General features: G+C 33.6%; 1 protein-coding gene across 2 annotated transcripts in view; it reads right to left on the bottom strand.

Annotated features, from left to right (window-relative positions):
- ZNF385D (zinc finger protein 385D) overlaps window positions 1–17,670 on the bottom strand; it is a 1,173,536-nt gene that overhangs the window by 859,939 nt on the left and 295,927 nt on the right. The gene's annotated exons all lie outside the window — the stretch shown is intronic.

The following is a 17,670-nucleotide window of genomic DNA, read 5'->3' as shown; positions in this document are numbered from 1 at the left end:
GCTTGTCCACCTTCAGGAGGGGTGCAGACCAATGTCAAAGATGGTTCTCACTCCTCTCACCCTTTGCTATTATTGAAAAATGTAGCCACACCCTAACACAGGGGTTGGAGAAGAAGCTGGGAACCAGATGTAGCAAGGATCTCTGTCACTCGAACCGTGGCCTTTCTGGCAAGGTCACCTGTTTGGCACTCATTCCCAGATGCCCAGGGCAATGGCATTGTGCAGTACCCTGCCTAGGCTCTGACCTCTGCTCTCTCCTCCCTCTTGTTCTGCTTTCCATGTTTCTGAGGGGCCTAGATATTTCTTGGTCTGGCTCAACATCTTCAACAAAGAACATTTTCCAGTCCATCAGAGATTAAAAAAACAACAAAACAATCCAATGTGTAAGATTTTCTCAGCTTCTTTCTCTCGGAAGTAATTGATCTGTGTGTAGATTTTTATTTGGTAGAGGGAGAGTCAGTAGCCTCCTATTCCATGTTGCTGATGTCATTTTCCATGGGGGAGCTTTTAATGACTCTGTAGTATCCATTTGCCAAGATTTCCTTTATCATTTCCACTAACCAATATGTCTATTTTTGTGTGCTTTTCCTTGTTGTGTGGGCATGAGGACCGAGAGAGTGCTCGGATATTTCTTCCTATGTGGGCACTACTCCCATCATGAGGGCTTTACCTTTGTGATTTAATCTAACCTTAGTTACTTCCCAAAGATTCCTTTTCCAAATACCATCTCACTGGGGATTAAAGCTTCAACATATGAATTGGGGAGGAGGGCACAAAAATTCAGGCCGTAATATTCCCACTTCCTCTATTTACCATTACCATTGGTTGGTATTTTCTGCTTTCTCCTTCCAAATGAACTTTAAAATAACTTTGCAGAACAGCTCCTCCAAAAAATAATGGAAACTTTGTCATTATGCTAAACATATATATTTATTGGAAGAAAAGATTACAGTATCATATAACATTTAATCATCAAGACCTATTTTCTGACTATATGAGTTTTTGCACTTTAAAAAAAATCATTTGAATCCTACATATTTATTTATAAAATTATTTCAAGGTATATTAATTTAATAGTAAATTCTTAAATGGAAGAATTTTCTGTTGAATTTTATATCCTACCATATACAAACAATAAAAACTTTCCCATAAATCTTTTATAATTAAGCATCCTACTGAACTTTATTTCTGAGAGATTTGATTCAGTGTATTATTTGCAAATAATGATAGTTTTATATTATTCTTTAGAACAGTTAAAACTATTATACTTCTTTATTGTCTTACTGCATTACCAAGAACTCCTAGACTTGTTTCAGATATTGTGGGGTTTATGATCTTGTATATATTTGTTATTTTCTTCACTTTATTAGGGATACTATTAAAAATGTGAGACTTTATTTACAGATTTACTAATATTAAACAACTTTTTCATTCTTAGGATTAATCCTGCTTATTTATGTATTATCACTCGTTAATATAAACAATTAAATGTTCATTTATTTACAAACACATGTGCTTCAAATTTCGTATGTAAAATTGTTTATAAATTTCCTTTTCCTCCAGTATCTTTCTCTTATTTTGGTATCATAATCATGTTTGATTCATACAATCTAGAACTGGTTAATCTTCACAAAAGATAATCATATACTACAGGCTCTGTTATCTCCTGAAAATATTGGATATTGGATCCTCTCTTATTTGACTTCTCATCTCTGCTTTTTTCCTTGAGAGCTGGATGAATCTTAATGTTGGCTTTTAATTGACTAATTCTATATTATCTAATGTACTGTATACTACCTTTATTATTTTCTAATTTTATTACTTTGTGGGTTTTGTAGACTATTGAAGACTTCATTTAAAAAAAAAAAAAGAAATACAGAAGGACTATCTTCTGAGTCCTAACATACATGTAAAGGTTTTGTGGTTGTTGCTTTAATATACGCAGTAACATGCTGTATATTTAGTCATTATATTTTATCTCATGTTTCTTAGATATTTCACCAGTGTGGTCTGCAATTAAGTGTTATACAAAACTCTAGTTTTTAAGTATATGTATAAATAAAAATATTGTAGGCTTTAATTAGTTTTTTGGTTAGTTCTTTTTACAGAGGATAGTAATTGATTGCCCAGTACTGGCAGGATTTCTAGAACTATGTGAGAGATTCTGTAGACCTCTATTTAAAGCAACATCCCCAGATGTTTCAACATGAAAAACTTGGAATTTTATATTGTTTTTTTTCACATGGCTAATTTAAAGATCTATAGACTTCAACAGATAAGGGAAGGAATCAGATACAAATGTGATAATGGCATAGAGTTTTATTTCTGTAACAAGTGTTTGTTTTCTGTATTTGACAGAAATATTTTTAAAATGTGCTAGAGCTCTATTCTTTTTCTGGTTTAATTGCCATCGACTTCTTATCTCCTTATATTACTTTCTGGGGCCAAAATTCTATAGTTACAAAAAAAAAAAAAGAGAGAGAGAAGTAGCAGCTGCTGTAATTGTCCCAGTTCCAGATCTCCACAGTAATGCATACTTATATTGTCCCATCCCAGATTCCTGTTTTTCCATTTAGACATGATGCCAGTAAGTTTAACAATGTATATATGCAACTACATGATTTATTATCTCCACTGATTTCAACAGTTACCTCAAGAAGCTATAAGTTAGTAGTATCCAGAGACTCTCTCAAATGTGTATGTTGAACTTTACTGTCTTATATGTAACTAAAATGTCATCATTTATACATCATAAATCCCTTCAAAAAAGCCTTCATAGAAATCCCCCAAACCTAATCCTAGTTACTATATTATTCATTTGCATGTGTCATAATAATTTCATTACTTCGGAGAGCAAGCCCCATTATTAGGGCAACTAGGAGTCAAAAATATATGGAAACCTTTGCTACTTTTGATTAAACTCCAACTATGTCCTTTGCTCACCTCAATTAGCGATCCCATGAATTCCTAATTTAGTCTCTCTCCCTCTCTCCATAAGATTTCAATAAATTATACATCTTCCTTTCAATTTAGAAACCTCAGACATTCCCTTTCTAGCAACTAAACTTGGTACTTTTCCCGAAGCCAATACAATAGATTCCTCTTTGGTTCAACGATGCCCTCTAGCAATACTCTCCTTACAAGCTAATTACAGCAGTGTACCCAGTTTAACATCTAGGCTCAGTATAAGCTAGGAACAAGTTCCACAGTGGATAGATACATATTTGACATCACACATTATATTTTCTGCCAAAAGAATGCTACCTGAATATTTTCTTCAGGTGTTCCCACAGCTTGGCATGACTCCCAGCTCTTACTTCCCCATGTTGAATATAGTTCTCAAAGACTGGCCGCAAGACCAGCAGAATCAACTTCAGTATCAGCATTACCTGATACCTTTCAATAAAAGGGAAATCAATGGGTCCTACTTAAAAACTATTGAATCAGTATCCCTGGAGGTGAGGCCTAGTGATCTGTTCTAACAATCCCTCCAAGTAATTTTGGTGAATGCTAAAGTTTTCAAGCACGGTCTTAGGGTTCATCTGGGGTTTCTTCTGCTTCCTACATATTTGTGCATTTTACCTATGTTAAATTTGGGGTCAATGAATTTTCTTCTTCAGGATGGTGATTCTATCTTTGCCTAGACTACAGCACTCATTGACACTTTTTTCCCCCTAATTTATTGTATCCTATAGAATATTTGGAGGAGGAGGAATGTTGGGTACATACATTAAAGATGCTTTATGGCCATTATAAATATAACCTTAATATTGCATTATGTACTTTTGTTACAACATAGTGCTACTATAGAAAAATCTACTGGGTAGGTATAAGAAACAAAACTGTGGCAGTAAACCCTATAAAATGGCTCTAGTCAATAAGAAGCGGATGCAGTTTTAGCTTCCCCACAATTTGCCACTCCTATTGCTGCCTCTTTGTACAATTTCCCTCCTTCATAAGCCCCCATTATTTAGTGCTATTTTTTTCTCATACTTTCCAATAATATCTCCTCTAATAAGAAAACTGTTCCTATGAATCTATTTATTTCATTGTTATATCATATACAGATGTTGGTCCACCCCTGCATATTAATCATATATAATACATAATGGATATTATACATCAATATGTACTAGGGAATGTTTTTCATTTCCTCATGATGCTAAATGACTAAATAGATATATTAATTTCATTTAAAATTTCAAGGCTAAAATAAATAAAAAGAAACATGAAATTCAGAATGAAAGAGACCAGAATAGAATCCTGGTGCTGATGATTACAAACTGGGTGTTGATGAGCGTGCCACTCAATGTCTGTAAGCTTAAGCTTCTATCCTCTGAATTGCAAAGAAAAAAAAAAGAAGGTAATGCAAAATACTAGCATGTTGTAAGAATTCAAAATTAATAAGCAATATCAGCAATGTCAACACTTAGTGGGAATTCAATATATTTTGAGTTTTATAAAAAAGTTTCTTAGTGGTAAAGCCTTAATCTGTTATCACTATTAGATATCTTTTGTGTTTTTTTAAAAAAATCAACATATTAATTCAAAGGAGTGGGAAAATTAGATACCTATTTTCCATTACAAGACCAGGGGAATAACTATCTATCTCTGCCTATCTGTTTATACACATGCTCACACATATTTCACTATAGGATTATAATTGGTTCAAAATGTTTGTTTATGGTCCATTAATTTCTATTGCTGTTGGTGGGAAAATTCCAGTGTTCCTCTGAATGAAAAAGTCATCATGCTGATAATAACTTGTGTTTGGAATTACATACCATAGATAACAATAAATTCTGTCTCTATACTTGAATAATAAAGTGTAAAGACTTAATAGTCTTTCAGAGGCTGGTAAATTTTACCAGAAATTCTGGTAAAATACTACTAAAACACTCCTAATATATTTGGACATATTTTTCACAAAAGATAGATAACATTCTAGAAAAAATTTCAATTTTTATGCCAACACATGAGCTGTAGAATGGGCTATGCAACTCTCACACATTCGGGAGAGAAAGTGATGACAGAGCCTACCTCACATGCCTCCAAAGAATGTGATCTGACTCCAGCCTCCTATAAGAGAATTGTAACAGTTTTTTAAATGCAGTAAAATAAAAATAAATGTTTTCAAAGTAAAACTGGGCATACATGTAAGTGTATGGCTCAAATAATGAAAAAGTCATAATGGGACACTCATATACGAAAATATATAAACTTAATGAAGAAAGTTTCCATATGAGTAGGAACTAGTCTAGGGCTGAACTAGGTAAAAGAGGTAGATATGAACCTTTGGTCGGTAGAAAAAATATAAACATAAAAGAAAATTTGCCACCTTTTGATTACTTTATATGTACATCTTACAGTCTGACTTTGGATATTTTAGGAAAAAATTTAGTATTTTTTATCTAATATTTTACATCACCCTCTCAGTAACAACTGATAAACCTTTGGAAGATGTGATCAGAGAAAGCTGCCACCCCTGCCTCATAGTCCCTCCCAATGGCAATGTTGACCAAGAAGCACAGAAGCTAATCTTTGAAAGAGACTCACATTACTGACAAAGACAAACAGGAGAAAGTTGATAAGGATATTCAAGGCAAAGGAAAAGAAAAGAAATAAAGTTTCATGAGAACCAATGACTGGGTCACTTATAACTTTTGCATGGCCTAGGGAAAAAGTACAAATGGAGGCCCACATACTATCTATCTAAATAGTTATAAATCAACCCAATACCTTAGGTTTTAGATGATTATTTCATTATGATGTCACTCACTCCAAATAACAATTTCTGTTTCAAGTTATCTATTGCTACAAACTACCCCGAAAACTTATAAGCCTTAAACAATTGTGCTTGTTATTTCTCAGGATTCAACAGTTCAGGCAGGGTTTGGCAGAGACAGCTTGTCATTGCTCTGTGTGGCATTAGTGGGGGTGGTTTGAACAGCTGGAGACTGGCTGGGACCACTGAACTAGTGTCACTTATTTGAGTCCTAGGTTCTTGTTGGCTCGTTCCTCAGTTACTGTGTCAGCTGGGTCCTCCATGAAGAAAATGCTAAAATGAAATTAGGATTGCAAGCTGTTTTTCAAGGGGGGGTGTAATGCCTATGAAAGATAAAAGAGAAGGGAAGCAGAATTGGACGGAGAATCCCTTCAGACCACGACAAAAGTTTGGCACCTATGAAAGGAAAGAGGGTAGGAAACTGAATTGTACAAAGATAACTTTTGATGGCTATTCAGATCTGACAAAATGTTGATCAACTCAATGTGTGGCTCTAGAGTAAAAATTGTCTGTTGGGCAGGGATCACCAGAACCTAGTAGCCCACTCTGCTTAGCCACTGGTTGGGGGCTAAGAAAAGCATGGCTGCCTCAGTTAGAAAACTGAGGTAGATCCTGAAGGACCTTCAGCTAGTGGCTTTCAGTTGACTGCACTCCTTGCTGAATGGTGAATTCCTTCTTGAAGAGAGCGTACCTCTGCAGCTGACATAGAAACCTCTACGTGGCCTCTCCCTAAGGTTAGGTTGTGTTTCCTCACAGTGTAGTGTCTTGAGCATGGTGGTTGGCTTCTCTGGAGTGCAAAAGTGCAGGCTGCCAGAACTTCTTAAGCCTTAGGCCAGCAACTGGCATGGTGCCATGACTAAAGGGCCGGGCCAGACTTAAGGGGAAGAGATTATACAAGGATGCAAATATCAGGATGAGTAATTCATCTACTCTTGGAAACATTAACAGTTCTGCCCTAAGATTTTCAGGGCTTGAGGTACAAGTATAGGTGGAGACCCTCATACTCCCCCTGCAATTATTTACGTGATAGATTATATTTCTGTTATATATTGAATTCATAAACTATTAAAACATTGTATTCTCCTATCTTGAAAAATATAATCTCCTGAGGACCTAAAGGTCACACTAGAATATGGTGGTACGGAAAGACTGACTTGTTCCTATTCCCAAGCTCCCAGACTGTGCAGTCTACCCCTTTATTCCCAACCCCAGATCCCTCCAATAAGGCCTGTCAAATATATGTTGGAACATCCCAAATGACATATCTCAAATCAACCCACCTCCTCTACCTTTCCCTTCATCTGGAAAAAAAAAAAAAAGCCATCTTTTGGCCAGATCGCTGCCTTTGGGAGGACAGCCCAGGGAAGGGATGCACACAAACCCTGGAGGAATTCCAGGATTCCTCATACCTGGAGCAAAGTCTAGTCTGTAGCCTATAAAGGGACAAGCCCCTTGATCAGCAAACGTTTTACCTCATAGAAAGAAGCAGGCATGGCTGAAGTGGGGCCAGAGGAGGACTCTGCAAAGGGTAAAGTCCAGAGCAAAGTCACACTCATCCAGGCCATATGGGGGAATGAAATAAAAATTGTCCGAAAGAGTGGAGCAATGGGTAATCTGACCTCAGGCTGCTCTTTTCTTCCTACTTTCCTCTTTGAAACAGCTTAATAAACAAAGCAAACACGTGTGGTGAGAATTCATAACAAATGGGAATTTTTAATGTATATAATATACATAAAATATTATATGAAAACATTTAAACTGGATGGCCATGACTATCTCTATTGACCTGTGAGCAAATGATATTGGCTTACATTTTAAAAGTATGTTTAAATATACAATACTTATTTTTATCCAATATTTACACATATTAAAATTAAAAATAATCTGTGTATCTATAGATATGTTTCTACAGTTTTGTTTGGGCACAGAGAAAATTCAGTAGTGATAGTTATTGACTCATGAACACTGATCAATTTGGGGGGATATAATGATGAAAGGTACAGAAAAGAGTATGTTTCAGAACTTCTGTGTCTCTATTGCTTGATTTATTAAAACAGGCATATAATCTTCATGCTTTTAAGAAACAAATAAAATGAAGTTAAAGAAAATGTAAGGTATTAAAGATAAATTTTTTAAAGGTTAAGAATTTAAAAAGCCACACAGTAGTCAAAGAGAATAAAGACTCAGGAAAGGTCATATGATTATGTGACTTAAAGGTTACTGTACAATGTTCCATTTAAACAGATTGGGGATGGAAGGTTGACTGACACTTAAACAGCAAGGGAGGAATGAGGAGAAAACAGTATATGTGACTATCTACAGCTCCCTTTCCTTTTAGCATGTTACATCAGTGTTTCTCAAGCTAAATTCTATGGAAAATATTTTGATTTTAAATGGGTATGCCTAAAATTAAAAATAAATAGGAAATAACAAAAGCCAAAAAAAAAAACATTAAATGATCTGATTTCCATTGTGGAGATTACATTTTCATAGCATCAAAATGATTTTTTTTTAATTCTGAATATCAATAAATAAATAGTTTATCTTTATTTAAGGCAAAGTTTCTTGAATATACTTAGCCATGGACTTGTGCTCTTTTATTTTCTCACCAAATTCATATAATGATAACTGCATTATATCACACAGTTCTTAAAAAAGAATTGCAACATTATTTGATTACAATTAATTCTAAGAAATGATTTGGCAGAGAGGATACAGGCTGAATCAAGGCCCTTTTATGATTAAAACATATTATAGAGTAGTTTTTAACACAATTCAAATTTTTTGAGCTTGCGACGGGAGGAGAATATCAATAATAAACTGCCATTTCTTCTCAAGTTGCTTTCAGGGTTCACTGTATCTGCAGAAACTAAAGAGGCTGCTGGTGACTTTAGTAACCAATAAGATGACCAATATCTACACAGGTTTGCCATGGAAATGACTATCAGTTCTTTTAAGATAATTTATACGATGATTATAGCTATTGCAGTATAGCTATACTGATTGAACAAAAAGAACTAGCAAAATTAAAGATATCCACTCTTAAATAAAACACTTTAGGTTATTTTTCTAACTTTACTCTAGGCCCTGAGGAACTTGCATTTTTTCTGCCCAATGAAAGATTATAGAATCTTTCATTGGGGGAAAGTAGAGGAATATGTATAAGTAACTGTAAAACAAATCATAATCTGAAAAAAAAAACAATGAAAATAAAACATTCTATAAGAATACCAATGAACATCCAAATTGAATAGTAACAATTTAAGTTCCTGTTTGCAAACAACATCATCTTACAAAAAGAAAACTCTGAAAACTTCACTAAAAAACTGTTACAACTAATAAATAAATTCAGTAAAGTTTCAGGGTAGAAAATAAACATACAAAATCAGTAGCATGTCTATACACTAAAAATAAACTCTCTGAAAAAACATTTAAAATCGCTATAAAAATAATAAAATTCTTAGGAATAAATTTAACCAAAGAGGTAAAAGACCTACATACTGAAAACTATAAAATATTGATAAAAGATGTTAAAGAACACAAATAAATGGAAAGAAAATCTGTGTCCATCGATTAGAAAAATGTTGTTAAAATATTCATATACCCAAAGTAATCTACACATTCAATGCAACAGCTATCAAAATTTCAATGACATTTCTCACAGATGTAAAAAAAAATCAAATCTAGAATTCATATGGGGCCACAAAAGACCCCAAAGAGCCAAAGCAATCTTGAGCACAAAGAACAAAGCTGGAGGTATCACATGACATGACTTTATAATATACTACAAAACTATAGTAATCAAAACAGCATAGTATTGGCATAAAAACCAATACAAAGACGAATGAAACAGAATAGAGAACACAGAAATTCATGCATTTAAGGCCAAGTGATTCTTGACAAATGCACCAAGAATGTACAATGGGAAAATAACAGTCTCATTAATAAATGTTGAGAAAACTGAATTTTTGCCTGCAGAAGAATGAAATTGGGCTATATGTTAAAAACCAACTTAAAATAGATTAAAGACTTAAGTGTAAAGCCAGAGACTATAAAACTACTAAAAGAAAACAGGGGAAATCTTCCTGACATTGGTCTGGGCAATGATTTTTTTAGATATAACCCAAAAGCACAAACAAAAACAGACAAATGAGATTGTATCAAAATAAAAGCTTCTGTACAGCAAAGGAAACAATCAACAAAGAGACAACCCATAGACAACTACAGAATAATCTGCAAACTATTCATCTGAAAGTTAACATCCAACATATATAAGAAACTCAAACAATTCAATAGCAAGTAAACAACCCCATTTAAAAATGGGCAAAGGATAAAAATAGACATTTTTCAAAGGAAGGCATACAAACGAACAACAGGTACATTAAAAATGTTCAATATCACTAATGACTAGGGAAATGAAAATTAGAACCACAATGAGCTATCATTTCACACCTGTTAGAATAGCTATTACCAAAAAGACAAAGGATAAAATGTTGGTAAGAATATGGGGAAAAAGAGAATCCTTGTGCAATTTTGATGGGAATGTAAATTACTGTAGTCATGAAAAACAGTATGAAGTTTCCTCAAAAAATTAAGCAGAAATCCCATATGATCCTGCAGTACTACTACTGGGTATATATACAAAGGAATTGAAATCAGTATGTCAGAGACATCTGTATTCCCATCTTCTTTGCAGATGTACTCACAACAACCAAGATACAGAAACAACTTAAGTGCCATTCAATGTAATAAAGAAAATGTGGTCTATATATACATAACATAATGCTATGTTGCCCTAAAGAACAGGAAAATCCTGTCATTTGAGAAAACAAATGAATCTGGAGGTCATTAAGTGGCATAAGCTGGGCACTGAAAGACAAATAATGCATGACCTCACTTATATATGGAATCTTAAGAAGTTGGACTTGTAGAAACAAAGAGGAGAATGGTGGTTACAGGATAGGGGTTTGGGATGGAGCCAAAGGTTTGGAAGATGTTGGTCAAATAATACAAGATTTCAGTTACATAAGAGCAGTAATTCCATTTAACAACATGGTGACTATAGTTAATAATAATGTATTGTATTCTTAAAAATTGCTAGGTGATGAATTTTAAGTCTTCTCACCACAAAAAAATGATATGTACACCAATACATATGTTAATCAGATTTAGTCATTCCCTAGTGTATACACATTTCAAAACATGTTATACACAATACATATAATTTTGTCAGTTAAATAGTTTTAAATACCCATAAAAAGAAATGTTTTTGATGTAAAAATGTTCAGATATACAAAAATGGTAAAGAAAAAAGTCTAGGTACTTACTAACAGGCTTAAGTGGTAAAATATTAAAAATATAGTCAAATCCTCTACCTTGACACATCTCTTACCCTTGTGTCTGAAGGAAGCCATTATGAATTTATGGTTTATCATTTCAAGCGACTTCTTGTGAACTTGGCATTATGTAGAAATACATGTTATGCAGCAATATATACTATTGTCCTATTGATTTTTAAAATCATGTAGTGAGTATCATACTGCATGTATTCTCTGTTTTTCTTTGCAGTATATTGTGGTCTGAAATTCTTGTCTATACTGATGCATGTATTTCTTCTTCATATAGCTTCACTGTATGTATAACCTTTTTATTCCAGAGTGCACACTTCATTTTTTTCATTTTCCTATTTACTGACATTTATATTGTGTCCATGTTTATGCTTTGCAAACTATGCTTATATGAAATTTCTTCTTGTCTCCTTATGCACACAGCATGAGAATTTTCCTAAATTGTACAGCTGGATTCATACTACCAGAATGCAGGCATGCAGATTTTCAATCTTAGTATCTTCTTATGACAAATTTTTCTCTAAACTTTTAAAGTAAATTTTTGTTAACCACCAGCTATCCAGGAGATATCCTTGGACTCCATGTCTTCACTTACACTTAGTATTTCCACAGAGTTTTGTTTCCAACTTCTGTGTATGAGTTGGTTTCTCATTGTAGTTTTGTTTTTCTATCAATAGTGAAATTACATATGTATATTTAAAATTGTATTTGTATATGCAATTTATTTTCCTCTTCTGTGAATGTCCTGTTCCTACTCACTGATCTGTAATTTCCCACTATGATATGTACAGTTTATATTTATGCTTTGGTCTATCCTCCATGTAAACAGTATAGTATTATGATAAAACTTATTCTATATTTGCAAAGTATTTTGGCTACACTTTTGTCTTTTGTGCTCCTATTAAAAGAATAAAATTTTCAATTCAGATGGAACAGCTTTTTTGGGCTTTTAATGATATTCCACTGAATTTTTAGGTAATTTACAGATAATTAAGATCCCTACCATTTTAGACATTGTATTATTGTACATGACTTTATTTATATGCTTTCTAATACTGTTCCAATTAGTTTTAATATTACTTCAAAAGGAATCATATGTCTTTCATTAAATTTGTTCTTAGTTACCTAAGATTTGTATTTATTTTAAATATTTATATTTTTGTTTTATTCCTCTAGCTAAAGAAATATAAAATGTCTTCTAGTAACTATGATAGGGAGTTTTCATCTATTCAGTTTCTTAAGAGTTTTCATGATAAAAATGTGTAAAATCTTAATTTTCTGATTTCAAAATTTGAAAGGTAGTTCATCTTTCTTGCTAATGTTAAATGCAATTTGAACATTGGGGCATACTAATTCTTTGATCATCATCAAGAAACTGCCATTTTCCATCCAATCTCCATTCCATTGTTCAATAAGATTGTTGGCTGCACATGTGCTTTTCTGTGCCAGGAGGGTTCTATCAGTTTACCCACTAAACCATATTGCTGTAATTAAAATCAAACCATTGATTTGTCTTTTTATGTTATATGTAAGTTTATGATCTATGTTTAATGTAAAAACTCATATGACCTTAATCAATAATAATTTTATTTCCTCATCCTCAGTGTTTTTGGCATTTATTTTTGTTTCTTTTTTAAGATGGAGTTTTGCTCTTATTTCCCAAGTAGAGTGCAATGGCACAATCTCACCTCACTGCAACCTCTGCCTCCTGGGTTCAAGTGATTCTCCCACCTCAGCCTCCCAAGTAGCTGGAATTACAGGCACGTGCCACTATGCCCAGCTAATTTTTTGTATTGTTAGTAAAGACAGGGTTTGCCATGTTGGCCACGCTGGTCTTGAATCCCTGACCTCTGGTAATTGGGCCAGGAATTGGCCTCCCAAAGTGCTGGGATTACAGGCGTGAGCTGCCATGCCCAGCCTCTGTTTCCTTTTAATTGCATAGAGCTTCAAGTATAATTTTTAATAAAAATCAGCTTAGATCTATTGCATAGATCTTCAGGTGTAATTTTTAATAAACAGCAGGCTTTTTCTTGTTTTCTCTAAAGAATATCCCTCTCATGCATTTTCTAATTAGGTATGATGTTACAATCACATATGCGTTTTGAACATCTAGAATATTATACTTTATGATTTAATAGACATGTTAAAATCAAAATCTTGCTGCTCCTAATTTATATGCTATTGAATTCAAATTGCTTATATTTAAGATTTTTGAATCTATGCATTTTAGCTGACATTGACATGCAAATTTTATTTTTGCTATTAATTTCAGTGCTGTGAAAAAATTATAAGGTATATTGGAGACTTTTCCTTTTATCTGTTAGACATTTTAAACAAATAACCTTCAAATCTGTCTGAGGACAGGACTCTTGTTGGAAATAATTTGATATATTTTTAATGTCTTCTATGGTTACTAATATAATCATGCTTCCCATTTTTTCCAGCACCAATTTTGGTAATTTATCTTTTCTTGGAAAATGGTTATCATATAATGAGGTTACCAACTATATCTAGCATTTTCTTTTCTTAAAAAAGGTCATATTTATGGTTAAAATATTTTTGTTGCTAATACTGAATATTTCCTATCTTCTCTCTATACATAATCAGGCGTGTAAACACTATTTTTCATTTTGTAAGTAGCCAGGTATTTTATCAGTGCCATTACTTGCTTCCCTGTATTTCAATTAATGTCTCCTTCAGCAGTTGTCAAATAGTGTACTTTGTTTTAATAAAATCATTAATTCATTTTACTTATTTCTAATGATGAAAGCACTAAGTGCTTAGTACAGTATTTTTTCTATTTTTCTATAGTGCTAATTTTGCTTTTTATTATCTCCAATAAAGATTTCCATTTCACTTTTGCATTTTTAATCTCTAAGTATTTTTCCTTATCTCATCCAGTTCACTTTAATCTTAGCTTTAATCGTAGGCAGCTTCCTTTAATCTTTTTTATTTTTTGTAATCTCTTTATTCATGAATTACTAGCTTATTAGATTTTATTGAGAATGAAAGCAGATGCTTTCCAAATGTGTATCTAATTGTATTTCTTTCTCCTAATCTATGTTATCATTTATCTGCTACTGTTGTAGTATGCTACTTTTGTTGTTGTTTCATGTTATTTTTCCTAGGTTCTAGTTTTTTTTTTTCTTTTAATTCTTTATTTGACTTCACTCATCCTTGCATGAATACTAGACTTAATAGTTCTTGGGATTACCAACTATATCAATCTGGTTACTTTGCCATAACAAACAACCTCAAAATCTCAGTGGCTTAAAGCAACAGGAGTTGACTTCTTGCTCACACACTTGTTCACATTACAGTCAGCATTGGGTTCTGCTTCATGTCAACTTCCCTGTGTCTCAGGCTGATGGATCCTCTACCTCCTGGAGCATCATTATTTGTCATAACACAGGAAAGACAGTATGGTGAATGACCACCCCAACTCTTAAGAACTTATGCCCAGAAATGATGTATGTCACTGGTGCTTATCCGTCATTGGCCTGAGCAAGTCGCATGGCCACAACTAACTTCAAAGAGCCTAAGAAGTACATTTCTACCATGTGCCCAGAAAGAGTAGAGAACTAAAAACACCCATGAACAACCAATGATTACTACACCAATCAACAGGGCAGTTATATTCTCTTAAATTTTGTTACTGTTCACCTGTGTGTTGCTACAATTCTTAGGTTTGGTCTTAAACTCGAGGGAAATTGTCAAACAGATCCTACATATTCTGTGTAGCACTACCTTCCTAGGTTAGCACTCATCTTTTTAGTATAATTCTGCTGAACTGAAAGAAGATTTTTGTATTCCTTCTTTTATCTGTTTTTCTTTGGAGGGCAAATGCTCCTTACCAACATTTGAAAAGTGTCTATAGCTCGTTTCCTTGTAGAAGGGCAAGAAAACCACAAAAGTCAGAATTTTCTTTCATATTTCCTTCTTCTTGAGTTCTTCTGCTTGCATGGTGATGGGGGTGGTAATGAGGATAAGGTGCCCTTAACGACCTTAGAATGCAATTTTCATGAGAATGTATTTGACAGGGGTGTCAGGGAGAAAACTAATATAGTTTTCCTGGCAGGGAAGCTTCTAAGACTCTTGTCTATGGATTTAAAGTAGGGTAAACATTTCTCTTGTGGTTAAAAAAAGTCTTTTTTTTTTTTTTTTTTTTTTTTTTTTTTTTTAATTCTGCTATCACATTTCAGACCCTGAAGCATATTCCATTTGGGTTCTTCCAGAAGAATGGCACATTATTATGTTGCTATTCTTATTTACTGAGCTGGTCTATTTTCTTATCTCCTATTTTATCCATCTACCAGTATTACTACAATAATGGTGAAAGAACTATGGCTCCATTAAATAACAACCCTCATAATCAAGAAAGGAAAAAGCAGCCTTTTATGCAAAAGGAGAAGGAGGAGGGCAGACATGCTAAGACTGACCAGGAAGAGGCTGCTCTAGCAGCTAGGTGAGGCAATAAGATTTGAATCAGAGAGAAATATTTGGTATGCTTCTTATTCTGATATGGCAGTAATGTAAGGTGTATTAGCATGAAAATTGTCAGAGTTGGAGAGATGAGATTTGCTTATTAGCTGGTTATGGAGTTAGAGAAGAATGAACTCAGCTTTCTAGGCTAGGTCTACTAGATTTGTAGACATAAAGGAGAAGTTTAGATATAAAGATAATGAACTAAATGTTAGATATTATATTCCATAAGAACTACCCCTGTACTCAAGATATCTGCACTTTGACGAGGGAAAAACATGAAACGCAGTTCCAGAAATAAAATACAAGGCTGCTCGAAATGTTCTCAGATGTTGTGCCTACACATCCATTAGAGTTTCAAGAAGGTAATATCCCATTGGTGTCTCTGTAGAGGGGATTTAATTTGAAATTCACATAAAGAAACAATCTTTTTCATTCCTCTGAAAACTAGGGTTAAACTATAGGAATAGATCCAAGGTTCCTGAGCCCTAAAAGGAGTTGAGTCCTAAAAAAGAAGACGAGACAGTAAGTGTAATACCAAAGAAAGTGCCTGAGAAAAGCCCTAGTGGGATGGGGAGGTGGGAAATGTTTGAGAAAAAGTCAGTTTAATTGAAACAGGCAGAACAAGAAATCTAGGAATGAAGGTAAGTCCACAATAATAGCTAAGAGTCATAATGGATAAATCCTGGAATGCCACAATGAAGACTCTAAACTAAATAGTGTAAGTAATGAGTTTTTAAATCACAGAATTGAAGTTTAAGAGAGCCACTGGACTAGAGATGTATATGTTACAAAGTTTCATGATAGCAGTGGTTGAAAGTTATCCATGTGGAGATAAGGATTTAAGGTATAAGAAAAAACATGGTTATTTATGTGTGTGCACATGTACACATGCCATTTCTCCAACCACATCCATGTAACACATATGGTATTTGGGGAAAATCATAACACAAATGGACTATGGTGGACTACTCAGCTTCTCATAGAATAGGGATATGCCTGTGTGTTGACCTAGTGGCATGAAGTAAGATATTTATTTACTTGTTTGTTTAAAATAGTCACACTCTTATCATACCTAGAATTTATTGTATCTGGTTTTTTAAAAAAAACTTAGAGTAATCTTAAACAGGTAAATTTTAAGGCAAATCACATAAGACACATATGAAGCAACAAAGAAGAAACACTACATATCTGCAGGGGAGATCAGTAAGATCAAATTCAGAAGACGTTTCTAAGGAGAAATTCATAAAAGATAAATGAAGCTCCTTAAAGTCAAATAAAATTACCCTTAATTTTTGAATTAGTTGAATCAGATTTTTAAAATATACATAATCAAATTCCATATTATATTTTAGGTCTCTAGAAAGCTCGATTTACTTTCAGGTCAAGAGATTAGAACAGGAGGTAGAATAGTTTAAAGCACTGACATGGTAATTACAGGACTCTGGTGAACTAGAGTGAGTGCAACTCGCAAAAGAATATACATTATTTAAACCAAAGAAAATCTACTTTTAAGTGCCAAAAAATGCTGAAACAATTATGTTAGAAAACAGTTGACTCCAAGTTGCATTTAATTCTTCATTTTAGGTAATTACTTATCTCTCTGAGTGGAATTTTATATAATTAAAAAATAATTTCCTTTTCCTTGTGTAAATTCCATAATTTCTTTATATAAACTTCAAAACACTAACAGCCCAATCTACCATCCCAGCTTAATTATTATTTAAAGAAAACCACATTTTGGTAACACAAACATTATAAGAACAGTAAGACCTGCCTTTTTTTTCTTTTTTTGATAGAGTGAAAGAGAAAGACAGAGAGAAGCACTGCCTTGAATTCCATTAAGTGATTCCCAGGGAATGAAAAAGGAAATTAAGTTATGGAAAAGGTAGCCAGTTTCCTGAAGATGTAACACATGGGCACTGGTCAGAAAGGTAGCGACACTGGTGAGGAGCCACAACAGAGTCAGCGTGAAAAAGAGTTAGAGATTAGCGTTTATGGATAGCAAAATTTACTAAAAGGGGAATTCATGCCAGACTCAGTGTATTCTGAGAA

Source organism: Aotus nancymaae, unplaced genomic scaffold (assembly GCF_030222135.1).
Source record: "Aotus nancymaae isolate 86718 unplaced genomic scaffold, 86718_ANA_hifiasm-v0.15.2.pri h1tg000019l, whole genome shotgun sequence".
Classification (NCBI taxonomy): Eukaryota; Metazoa; Chordata; class Mammalia; order Primates; family Aotidae; genus Aotus; species Aotus nancymaae.
The sequence above is the reverse complement of the archived record's forward strand: the minus strand, read 5'-3'. Positions and strand labels throughout refer to the sequence as shown.